At 43.5% G+C, this 10831-nt stretch overlaps 1 long non-coding RNA gene across 2 annotated transcripts; it reads left to right on the plus strand.

Moving 5' to 3' along the window:
• Positions 1-5345: 5345 nt before the first annotated feature.
• LOC134159286 (uncharacterized) lies at positions 5346-10436 on the plus strand. 2 transcript variants are annotated; one of them, XR_009963099.1, is made up of 3 exons: positions 5346-5627; positions 7813-7894; positions 9294-10436. It is a non-coding gene; the product is annotated as an uncharacterized LOC134159286 (long non-coding RNA). The 2 variants fall into 2 exon arrangements; XR_009963098.1 differs by having other exon boundaries at positions 9434-10436.
• The last annotated feature ends 395 nt before the right edge of the window (positions 10437-10831 follow it).

Genomic DNA, 10831 nt, shown 5'->3' on the forward strand with positions numbered 1-10831 from the left:
TCTTCTCTGAAACAGACCTCTCCTATGTTTTCAAGCTCCTGTAAATTCAATGCTGTTATAGAGGTCTCTAATCCTCACACAGTCCACTGGCATTCTCTTTTTTCCCTTTTTTACACAACCTCATTCATGAGATGCTTATACTGAGAGCATGATCTTGGCTTCAGCTCAGCTGATAAGTAAGCACAGAAAGACTTGCAGATTAGAAAGACAAATATTTGAACCTGATTAAGCTAAAAGAAGGTTCAGTCGTATAATGTTCCAGGGCTGATTTGGATACATGAAGTTAAGAAACAGCAGAGAGAACATGAATACAACAATCTCTTGGTCTGAGTGATGTGAGGTCACATCTTGGTCCAAGATGCTCTCACAGAGTGGGAAAAAGGTTGATTTAAGCTTCTTCAGTTTGTTTAAACTATACAACTGTGCTAAGCCAAAGTAGGTGGAATAAACTGAAAGCATAACAGACAAGACCTGCCACTGATCAGTGTATTTTGTTGTTCCTTCTTGTTACCCTGAATATATTCTACATGTGGAGTGTGGCAGCTGGCCCTGAGACAAAAGAATAACGTTGTAGAAGAACTTAAGTTTAATACAAGATAGATGCACTTAAACTGAGCTTCCACTAAATGTGCAAAGCAGGTAACTGCATCTGCAGAGGCATTTGGTGAAAATAATGAGTGTGCAAATAGCAAATATGATTCAGTTCCCCAGTCTAGGAAATAGGTCAACATAATCCATCACTAGTCTCTGCTTTGTGCTGGTCCTGCAATGAGTGGAAACTTCCTAAATACCTGACATACTGGCTTTGCTGTCTTTTAATGGATACTCCATATTCTGTAATAATAGTGGCAGCTACGGTCAGTGCTCCTACTGCTGCTCATTGCCCTTTGGGGGAGGCCAACAAATCTGAGCAACTTTCTCCTCTTTTTCTGAAACAGTCCCTTAACACATGCTGCAATCATCCCAAAATGCATCCAGTAAATCATCTCTGATTGCACCGTTAAAGAGCACTACTCTGTATTGGTCATTTAAAACGTCTTCAAGGGTTTCATTGTCGAAGACTTCCCAAGAGGAAAGAGGCAACAAGGAAGATCTATTAAATTCTGAGTCATTGTATGCTGGGTGTCACATTAGAACTGAAATCAGATCCAGCATTTCACAAAGGAAGGAAAACCGAAAAGACAAGTGAGATAAAGGACTGTTTATCCATAGGAGGACGTGATATGTGTAACAAGAGCCACCATACAAAAGGGTTAGCTGTTCAAAATGCCCCCTTAAAGAAGATACAATTAGAGCTTAATCAGTTCTTTCTTCAGTTCAGAGCTCCCACATTCAAGTTAATGAACATGTATGCCAAGTCAGCCCTATTTGTACCTTAAATCTTGACCATTTAAACAAGCTGGCTTTCTGCTAACATTGCTGATAATGGACGTTGCACATCTCTGCAAGGGAGTATTGCTCCTCTTTGTAGGTTTGATTTTGCTCCGTGAAGGCTGTTGAGCATCAGATGTAATTTCTTCCTTCTAAAAGTCTCCTAGCAATTAATTTACAAATAAGTTGATAAAAAGCTAATAGATGCTAAAGTAACCACAGGAGGGCTCCTGATCTGTTCCTCGACCCACAGGAAGAAATCAATAAATCAATGAAGAAAGTTGTAGCCCACAAAGTTCAAGGAATATGCAATTGTTACTTGACACTAAATGTAGAACAAATTAGTTTATTCATGTGTACAGTGAAGCACCCTGTGTTTGAAACTGCTGTATGTTATGGAGAGGCTGCAATGTGAAGTCAAGCTCTCAAAAGCCGTGTTTATGCTGGTAAATTAAGTATACTTGGTGTCACTGTCTAACGCCGAGGCTGGCAGGCTCATCTCCATACCATTTAGCTATTTTCTCCTTCAGTGTAGGCTGCTGCTGGCAGAGTGCTTGCTGAAACAGCTCTAACATTAAATCATAAATCCTTCATGGGAATTCTCTAGAAATGGGTTGTAGCCTGGGCCAAAACTGGGGATTGCTGTAAAGATTTTGGACAGCAGGTATCTGCCGAGAGCGTGAGGAGAAGGTGAGGAGGCAGCAGTATAACACCATTCAGAACCGTGCTGGAAGCCTACCTGGGACCTGGAAGCAACACAGACTTCTCATTAGGGACTGCTGAGCACTGATAAACTCATTATGGTTTTAGGCTCAGGTGCACACTGCTGTGTTGTTAGGCACAAGCACTGTCCTGCCTCTGAAACTGGCCCTTTTCAAGTACTGTTTGCCAGCCTTGTGCATGCAGAATATCTTTCTGGAGTTGGGCTTTTCCATTTTCTACCCCCAGATCAGTGCTTCTCAGTGTTTGCGTTCCACGCATACTGCATGTTTCTCTTCTGTCATTACATCTTCAGGTGGAGCAGCTTGCTGAGGCCAACAGATAAAAGTATGTATGCTCCTGAGGGTATGGCTTTGGTTCTAACCCATTATGTTCCATTGGGCCTCATCCACTTTAAAGTGTGCTGGCCCTTGTGCAATTTTGCTTTGCACCTACAGGTAACTGAGTACTTTGCATATTCACATACAAGACATATGCACACACATATATGTACGTACACACACAGATACTCCTCTATAGGATGTGGGCTATCAATCAGTTACACATCTAAATGTGCAAGCATCTCCCTAGGTATCTGCTCAAATCTAACTGGTCAGGTTGCTTCAGGTAGGGTATTTCTGTCACTTAAACTTTGCTGTGGTCATATTAATGGTAGTGTGTGCTGTGGGTCTTTCCATGGTTAATTCTCTGTTGCTGTCTGCTAGCCACTGGCTCAAGGTGGAGTGATGATTCAGCAATATAGGAACATAGAGGTTCCCCATGTCTGTCAGTTCAACACCTACAAATTGATGCCCATCACACTTCATCAAATGTGGTTTTATAGACCCCAGGAGCTGTTCATCCATCCTGCAGCCCAAGGTACCAATTACACCTGCAGCACCCAAGGTCTCCTGTAAGCAGTGAAATCCAATCCCCAAAGCCTTGTTGTAGCAATGAGCAGAAAATCACGGCAGCCAGTGTTGGAAAAACAGGAATTCAGCTAAAGCCTGACAACACTTGGCGCTGCAAACATCACTTAACTTGACAAACAACCAGTAATAGCTAGAGTGAAAATAAAGGGTTAGGCAGGTAAAGAGATAAAGTATGAAGAACATGCTGAGCAAATAACAGCCTTTTGAGAATCAGCATTAGCATAATTACTAAACATACGTAATTGCTGAAATAGCATTTGTTGGCAGCGTTTATGCTTCTAAATGCAATACTTTTTTCCCTACGTTATCTTCTGCTAGGACTACGGAGTGTGCTTGCATTCTGCTTTTCGCTGAGAGAGCTGCTATGGAAATTGGCAGCATCTGAAAGCCAAGGGCATAGAGAGGAACAAACATGTTTAACACCTTGGAGTCCAACCATCCTTTATAAACAAGGTTGTCATACTTGGATACATGTCTTCTTAAATGTTATACCATCAACTCAGCATTTGCCCCAGCACCCTACTCGATACTTGATAAGATTGGACATACTCAAATCAATTCCCATTGATTTCTCACTGCTGAAATAAGATAAGCATGTGACAGACACAATGAGAGTTCAGCTCAGCAGATCAAGCCATTCCAGCACTAGAAAACAACTTTGTTGATAAAGTCCAAACAAAATCCCCCACCAGACACAAATGTAGCAGCATGCAGCGCATAAGTAAAGGTCCTGCTACAATCAAAAGCATTAGCTGGCTCTGCTTTAAAAGGCATTTGGCCACAGTTCTGATGGAAGAGCAGGTGGCAATTAAAATGAATAAAAAAGTAAGGAAAAACCCAACAGCAGATGAGGTTGCATCTGTGAAGGTTGTGGAGCTGATCTGCAATTATTTATGAGCACTAGATATGACCTGGGTACCGAGACCATGCTGTACTGGCTTACTGCATCTCGTACTGTATATTGCTTCACAGGTCTGACAAAAAGCTGTCAGTGGCAATAGCTGGCCTCTACCTAAGTAAATTACCTATAAATACCATAGAAAGGGGAAAAACTGTATGTGCACAATTAGCTGTGAAGATTCCTCTGGATACAGAAGTACAAACAGCAGATGGCAAAAACAGGACTATGCAAGGGTGGCTCAGAAAGGACAGATACCACAGAGACAGCCCCCATGGAGAAGGCTGAAGAAGTGCTGCCTTCTAAACCTTCAGCATGGGGGTAAGATACAAAACAGTCATATGCAGAAGGACCTCTCCACGGCTGAAAACATCTTGGTGTTTTAAACCTTGCTGTATTCTTGCTGTGAGTTCAGAAGTTGGTATCTGTCTCTGGCGCACTGATCACGGCTCACATGCCAATCCTCTCAGATGAGCTGAGAGAAGTTGGTGTCATCCTGACGTAAACCATGGATTATGGGATCCTGAAGCCTACAGCAAAAGCATGAGGCCTCATTTACACAGACAGCCCCAGAGCAATCTGTATATTGCCTTGCTGGCTCCCTGGTGAGCCTCTGCAGGAGTCTCACCAGCAGCAGCCCAGGCACGTGCCTCATGGACCATAAATTGCACTGCCCACAGGGACAGCTCAAGCCTTGAAAATTCACACTTACCCATAATGTCCTCAGGGGAAACTCAAACACAATAAGCCATAAGCATGAGGCCATTTGGTGATCTCTACATAAATAAGAGAGAAAGAATGGCAGACCCTTCAAAAATAAACCAGAAAAGCCTTCTACTGCCTAGCCCTGTGGTGGCATTTAGACAGCTGTTTCTTTAGGCAAGAAGATCAGTATTTTGCTGTCATTCATTACGGATTTACCAGTTTTGTATTGATTTTGTTGTGGCCTCCTATGTACTTTAATCGCTGCAATAGAAAAACAAGTTGCTATAACATGACATTTCCTTTCTGAGAAGCTGGCAACAGAATTGCATGAACCACTGGTAGATTCACTGATTTCCCTTGTGAGTCAGTAATAAAATGATGACTGAAACAGCTTGTCCTTCTTTCTGTTCCAAAACAGCTTTTTGTTGTTGTTTTCAAGAACTCTCACTAGCTGTGAGCTGAAAACAGAAATCTTCCTAATTGCTGGATTATATGGGAGACTTTCCTATAGCATTTCTTGGTTACTAACTCTGAGGTTTTACTGACTTATTGTGAGGGACAGCAGGTGGCTTTGCTGGAGCAAGCAGGTTGCTCAGGCTGTGGGTCAGATCCACCCAGAGCTGGCCCAGGGCAATGGGGACAATTGGCAAAGTGGTTTCTGGTGCTCTCATCGTTAGATTGATAACTCTCAGGAGTCTGGGGTGAAAAAGAAGCGCTTCCTTCCTCTGGGCTGGAAGTTATCAAATTCATGGTTTCTCACCAGGGAGATCTGCAGCAGTTGGAAGCTCATACGGTGTGTGGGGGCAAAATGGTGCTGTGTGTTGGCAGACTGAGGAGCAGGTAAGACTGGTGAAGTTATCTCACCCCATCCCTCAGGAAGAGTCTTCTTTGGTGTTGTAGTTTCTAGAAGTTCTTCTAGGGCATTTTCATCTGTCCCAGCTGAGCAGGTTCCTCTTTCCCTGAGCAGCTGTCGTGCCAGCAGAAGGCATCTGCTCCCCCAGTACCTTCAAGCTGAAATGGAGGTGAGAGTAAGAGGCCTTATTTGCATTCCCTGTGGTTTCCACCCTCAGCTTTTGGTATTCCCCCCGCCCAAAATAATGTTCTAATCTTCTGTGTGTAGCCATCTGCTGACACTCTCTGTTGGAACTTCCATAGCTGTTCTCTTCTTGTACATGTCCAATCCTCATGCCTTCTTTTGTGTATGTTTGAAGCTGTGACCCTGACAGAACTGAGTCCAAGGGAGGTGGTAGACAGGAGATAGTTCACCTCATTGGAAACTGGGTCTGAGCTAGAATTCATGGCAATACCCACTATTCTCCTTAGTCTGGTTTTGGTCTCACTGCATGGATTAATATGGCAAGAAAAGACTTCTTCCCTCTAGCATCTTGGTATGTGCGTATTTAGCTACTATTATGGAAGAGAACAGATGAAGGCCTGTGAGGTGAGCTATTAAAATACTTCAGTGTGTCCATAAATAAACTAAGTTCTGCAGCAACCCTGTGAGTAAGTCAATGTAACAGATATTTTGGGGATGGGTAAACTAGGATGGAGCTGGTGATGAATTGTCTCAGCAGCATGTTTTAAGTAAAGCCTGGGCAATCCCTGGCAGGATTGTAGATGTGGCAAGAGAGGAAGGAGGAGGGTTTGTTAGGGTTGGTCCATCTGATAAGAAATAACTGTATACAATCAGGCGAAGTAAAATCGGGTCTGTCAGCTCTAGGAGTGTACTGGGATTTGTGCACGTATTTCATGGGATTTTCCTGAAAGGTGGGATTGACAAAAGAGGCAAAACATGCTCAGTCCAGAAAGCAGAGGTGGGCTGAAAGGGAAAAACAAACCCAAAAGGCAGCTTTATTTACCTTCTGCTGATCCTGCTTCAGATCAGAGCTGCTGGAAAACTCCTCAAGGAGTATTTACAAGCTGTTCTGCATGGCCATTTCGGCATAGCCCAGCTGGTTAATGCTAGCAAATCTGGGCTGGTAACACTTCCTGAAATAAAACCCATCTTGCCAGAAGAGGAAAGTCTAAGAACAGAAAAGTCTGCTGTATTTTTTTTTCCATCGTTGCTGATGTACTTCTCGGAGGCGCGTAAACAAAGCCAACTTGTTGATGAGAAATATGTCAGTCAAAGAGCTGCTGAATGTTCTGGAGACAGTTATCACTGGATGTTTTGACTACATGTCTGAGAGCTCATGCTCTTGGGAAATTTCCCAATAGATCTGAAAATAAACACACAAGCTCTTGGCATCTCTCCTGCCTGGATGAGCCTCTGAGAGCTGGTAATTATTTACATTTTACCTGAGCACCTTCTAAAGCTTGTGGTGCAACTTTCAGAAAGCAGCGTTGGAGCGTTTCGCAGTGGTGTTTATTGAGGACAAAGTCCCAAGAACATTTAAATTCTGCCAGTCTGCTTGCCTTCACATCACGTCAGAATAAAAATACTCTCTGTTGTATTGATCTGTAGTCACTTCGTCACAGTTGATACATAAAGGTAGTAAAAATCAGATGAGTGAAGCTGCTCTGGAAAGCTCTCCACTGGGGGTAAGATCACCAGGCATTTGGTGAGGCCGTGAGAAGAAATTTGGTATTCAAAGCAACTTTCTTAAGTTTGCATTTAAGTCAAGTGTTCAATGATCCCCTGCTGCAAAAGTCCCCTTCTGCTACAGTTCTGAGCTCCTGAATGATCTTTCATAGGGTAGAACTCTACTAAATCCACATTTGGACTTCAGGGAGGCACGCTGAATTACTGGGAGGTTGGTCTCAAACAGCAAGAAGTCAAGACTCACAACTAGGCACCTACAAGAGCATCAAAGCGCCGTCACTGGTGGTCTCATTGCTTGCTTTTCTGCACAACCCTCTGACAATGCGCATGGTTCACTGTGATCCAGTGTCTCCTCTACAAGCATGAGTGCTCTTGAGCAATGATCCAGAGCAGCAGCCTGGGATGACTACTTGAACTGTGACATGGGGCAGTAGAGGACAATACAGAACAATGTCTAAGAAAATAAGCCCTCCTTAATCTGACCAGGGTTTAGCTTCTTTTCCACCTTATTTTTCTTTGGATTTAATTCTTCTTGTGAGGACATAGGCAGCGTCCACTGTGCAGAGCTCTTGAGCAATGGCTTGAACTTGGAAGAGGAATCAATAAGCAGAGTTTTTAATTGGAAAACTCAAATTTTCATCTCTGCTTTCTGATTTGTTTATCAGGAACATGCACAGGAGTGATTCCCTTGTTCTGGTGGCAAGAACAACGGAGCATAAGTGGTTTTGTTCTCCATCTACATTACAGGTATGCTCAGTTTAATTTTACCTGTTAACAATCAGTCTCTCCTCCATAGCACCCATGTGACTGGCAGAAACACAGCCCATGGGATAGTAAACATATCTGTGAAATGCCATAGCATTAACCAGAATTTCACACATCAGCACAAGGAATAAATATAATGAAAAAATGATTTACCCTAGAGAATTAAGCAGCCTCCATTAGTGGGAGTAAATAACCAATTGGCTTTATTTCTGGAGCCTGTAGAGTTTTGTAATTCTCCATCTCTGTGTTAAGCTCTCAAGCTGCTCTAAAGCAGAGCTAAGGAGGGTCATCAACTACTTTAAAATCCAGTGTAGTATTCCCCTGGTGAAGATGTATTGCAATGAAAGAGGAGTGCAGAGTGTTGTACAGTCTCAGGTCACTGTTGCTACTGGCAATAGCCCTAGGTGCAGTCAACAAATGTACTAAGGCTTAATTCTTGAAATGTGCTAAATGAGTTTTTTTTCCTGATAATAAATACATAACAATGTGGTTGCCCCATCCCTGGCAGGGTTCAAGGCCAGGTTGGATGGGGCTTGGAGCAACTTGCTCTAGTGGAATGTATTCCTGCTTGTGGCAGGGGGTTGGAATTGGATGAGCTTAAGGTCCTTTCCAACCCAAACCTCCCGTATGAAGATAGGCTGAGAAAGTTGGGGCTGTTCAGCCTGGGAAAGAGAAGGCTGAGTGCAGACCTCATAGCAGCCTTCCAGTATCTGAGGGGGGCTGTAGGGATGCTGGGGAGGGACTCTTCATTAGGGACTGCAGTGACAGGACAAGGGTTAAAACTTAAACAGGGGAAGTTTAGACTGGATATAAGGAAGAAGTTCTTTATTGTAAGAATGGTGAGGCACTGGAATGGGTTGCCCAGGGAAGCTGTGAATGCTCCATCCCTGGCAGTGTTCAAGGCTGGGTTGGACAGAGCCTTGGGTGGCAGGGTTTAGTGTGAGGTGTCCCTGCCCATGGCAGGGGGATTAGAACTAGATGATCTGAAGGTCCTTTCCAACCCTAACTATTCTATAACCCGTGAGAGAATATGAGAACTTGCCAATATGAATGAAATATACAACCTTAGTGATTCTTAGCATAGTCTTCACTTTGGTCATAAGCTCACGTGTTTATAGCAGGGAAGACCTGCCCTCCAGCCCATGGGAGCTTGCAGAAGCCCTGAATGCCTTTGATGCCCACAGCACCTGGCTTCCAGGGAGCAAGCACATGGGCAGCAGCAGACCCTATTCTTGTGCTTCAGGTCCAGTAACCCACAGTTGGAATAGCTTCTGTTCACTAGCCTGTTCTGTCCCTACCTGGCAGACTTACAAAGAGGCAGGCAGACCATCTCACAGCCTCAGCTAACAGTTTACACATTAATTGCACCATGTCTTCCTAGGTGACTTTGACAAAACTGGTTCTTGTGTGTGCACTTCTGTACCAGCTGTGAATAGCAGGAATACTCCAGCTGTCCCTATTATACCCATTGCACTGGGTTTGGATCTTATTCCTCCCTTTCATCTCGAATAATCAACATAGGTCTTAGAGGAGCAGAGACCAGCTGTATTCTTGTTCTGGCAACGAAAGTGAGATGATCTAGAGCAAAAGAAGGACAGAAAGAGGATTGCTGCCTTCTCCTGCATGTTTTCAGATCTGCAGTCAGCTCAGCCTGTGACCCAAGGCAATGTGTGAGACCATTCTGTTGCTGCAAATAGTCCATGTTTGCCAATCTTTAGAGTTCCCACAAAGCTCATTGCTGAGAAAAGAGGTATGCTGGCTGGCTGCCTAGGTACTTGTACTGTTTCTGGGTTACTGTGCATTTGCAGTGGCATTATGGGAGCAGTTAATTACAATAATTTGTTTGTCTAAAACCTCTTCTATATGCCTGGATCTAAACATAGGAGTTTCATAAGTCATCAAAATTAAATAACTCAAACAAACAAACATGAATTATAATTGAGTTTTGAGTCTTCCAACACTCCCAGGTCACCCTGGGACTTGCCAGTCTTGTCAACACTTTAACTTGTTCCGCAGCTTTTGTGAGCAATCAAGTGGCCGTTGGTGGGGAAGCACTTCTTTGTTTGCTGTTCAGAATGAGCTGCTCGGGTACGCTGCATGTGTGCGGCAGACTGAATGCATCAACTCCAGAGGCACAGAAAACAGGATCAGGCATCTGTAAATGCTGAAATCTTGAACATGTTCGTATCAAGCCCAAGCCTTGGAATACATTAAATGTTTTCTATACCAACTAAAAGCACCACTATAGGGCAGATTGGAAATCGAGGACTCAGACATATTAGTCTCCCAGCCCTTACTGACCTCTAACAATCCCTTCTCTTAGTATTTTCTTTGGCAAATAATGGGAATTTCACAACACATAGAAAAAGAGCCAAATTCAGTCTGTACAGATTCAGTTTGACAGTATCCCTTTAAAAATCACTAAGAAAAAACATGGAATGGCACTGCTGTCATATGGCTTTTCAGATTGAAACTCTAGATGATCAAGAGTGGCTGCTCATTTTTCAGGACCAAAAGTCAGTGAGGGAAAAAGGCATGGGAGAAAGGCATTAGAAATAGGCATCAGAGACAGATTACTTACACAGGGAAGAAAACTACACAATCAGACTGCAGCTCAATATAGGGAGTTCAGTTATTAAAAGCCTTAGAAGATGGTTTGACATGGACAAACAGTGATGCCTCTGACAGTTCAGTGCATCTGATGATATCAGGTGGAATAACCAGTGGAGCTGATACAACTTACAGCCCAGAGCAGCAATCCCGCTCATGCACCTATGGAGAAATTAGGCCTTGTCTCCACTGATGTTAAAGCTCCAGAGGATGCTAGGCAGAGAAGTTATTTCAAACCCTCCCTGTTGAGTCAATGCTCTGCAAGGCAGTTTCTTGCCCTCCTGCAGGTAACCTCATACTCATCTCGGG

This window comes from Pezoporus occidentalis, unplaced genomic scaffold, assembly GCF_034315485.1.
Source record: "Pezoporus occidentalis ecotype Australia unplaced genomic scaffold, CSIRO_AGI_Poc_V1 ctg144, whole genome shotgun sequence".
In the NCBI taxonomy this organism is placed as follows: Eukaryota; Metazoa; Chordata; class Aves; order Psittaciformes; family Psittacidae; genus Pezoporus; species Pezoporus occidentalis.